Consider the following 1890-nt stretch of genomic DNA (forward strand, 5'->3'; position numbering starts at 1 on the left):
CTGTGATGTCACAGCACTCTACCCAGGGTGACAGCTTGAGGCTCTGTCTCAAAAAAAAAAAAAAAAAAGAAAAGAAAGAAAGAAAGAAAGAAAAGGAAAAAAAAAGAGAAAAAGAATAAAAGATTTCTCCTTTCGGCTCAGCGCCCATAGCACAGTAGTTACAGCGCCAGCCACATATACCAAGGGTGGTGGGTTTGAACCCAGCCTAGGCCAGTTAAACAATGACAACTGCAACAAAAAATAGCTGGGTGTTGTGGTGGGCACCTGTAGTCTCAGCTACTTGGAAAGCTGAGACAAGAATATCACTTAAGCTCAAGAGTTTGAGGTTGCTGTGAGCTGTGACGCCATAGCACCCTAGCCAGGGCAACATAGTGGCCCCCCCAAAAAAAAAGGTTTCTCCTTTCTCTATACAATCTTATAGAATGCCACAAAGAAAAAAAGACTAATTTCAGAAGACTATGAATAAATCAGGGAAAGGACAGAGAAACACAGGGCCATACCTTAGCTATATCTCATCTGTGATGCTGAGAAACAACACCCCAGACAGAAATAACAAGTCATATAAGCCTGGTGCAGTTCAGAAAAAGAAGGTGGGTCTGGCTGACCTAGACAAGCAAGGAAAAGAAAGGCAGCAGGGTTACCTGGAGCTGAGTAGAGTAACTGTGTTTGGGGGTAACTGAAGATGGGCAGGGAGTATGCTCAGTGGATTCTGGTTTGGTTCTTTTTAAAAAACTCTGGATTCCCAGTAGAAAATAAGCTAGAGACAAAAGAGTGACCAAAGCACTGCAATGACCTTGCAAGGAAAGGTTGTAGCTGAATGCCACTGTATTCTCTCTGAACAGATGCCTCAGTCAGGGCTGTGGCGGGACGGGAGTGCTACTATACCTGGCAGGTGAGCCTGCAGTTGCTCAACATCCTACAAGGCACAGGACTGCCCAACAGAACCATAAGGCCTAACCCATTAGGGGTCCCAGGGCTGCAAAGTCCTGCTCTAATCCTCTCCTGAGGACCCCATGCGACTCCTCTCACTGTACTAAATTCCTAATCTGCATTTTCAGATCAGATTTCCATCCACCTGGCCGGCCAACAGACATATTAAGCTGAACACATCGAAAACCATGCTCCTCCCTGGTGCACACAACCCAATGGAGCCACCACTGCCAACAAGCGCAGGTCCAAGATCGAAAGAATCATTCTGATTTTCTCTTTTATCTTCCAGACCACAACCAGTCCATCAGCAAAACCTTTTAGGCCCACTTCTGAACATTTCCAGAACCCAACTACTTCTCGACATATCACCCTCAAATCCCCTCTCCTTCCCATGTACAATCTAGTAGTAAGCCTTGATTGTTCCATCTTTAAAAGAGACTCTGAATCTGGCCTCCTTTTTTATCACTTCTTCCTTGACCCAAGCCACCTGCCTCTCAGCTCAACTACTATGACATGCTCATTTCATCTTCAATTCCCAACACTGCAACCACAGGGGCTCTGTGAGAACACAAGTCAGACCCTGCAACTCCATGCTCAGGAGCTCCCAGTGGCCCCTCTCAGGCAAGATGTGAGCCCTGATGATAAATAGCCCTGCCCCTGGAACCCATACTTTCTTCCCCCTGCTTCCTCAGACCACAGCACTGCCCACCTCCCATGTGCTCCTCCTGTCAGCATCTCCCAAGACACAGGTCTGTCTGTTGTGTTTGCTGCTGCATCCCAGAGCATGGTGACAGCATTTGCTGGATGAACAGGTAGGCATGAAAGGATGCATACCTGCGCATAAGAAGCCACACAGGCAGCTGGACATCCAAAGCTCAGTGGTTAGGGTGCCAGCCACATGCTCCAGGGCTGGTGGGTTCAAATTCGGCCAGGGCCTGCTAAACAAATACAAAACAACAA

At 47.4% G+C, this 1890-nt stretch overlaps 1 protein-coding gene across 2 annotated transcripts in view; it reads right to left on the bottom strand.

The window, feature by feature from the left end:
* EHMT1 (euchromatic histone lysine methyltransferase 1) overlaps nt 1–1780 on the bottom strand; it is a 173052-nt gene extending 171272 nt beyond the window's left edge. For both annotated transcript variants that reach the window (XM_012808299.2, XM_023516087.1), the window contains exon 1: nt 1765–1780. The gene's annotated coding sequence lies outside the window, so the exon portion shown is untranslated. The remainder of the gene's footprint in view (nt 1–1764) is intronic.
* Nucleotides 1781–1890: the final 110 nt, after the last annotated feature.

Source organism: Otolemur garnettii, unplaced genomic scaffold (genome assembly GCF_000181295.1).
Source record: "Otolemur garnettii isolate 467f Iridium unplaced genomic scaffold, OtoGar3 scaffold00087, whole genome shotgun sequence".
NCBI classification, from domain to species: domain Eukaryota; kingdom Metazoa; phylum Chordata; class Mammalia; order Primates; family Galagidae; genus Otolemur; species Otolemur garnettii.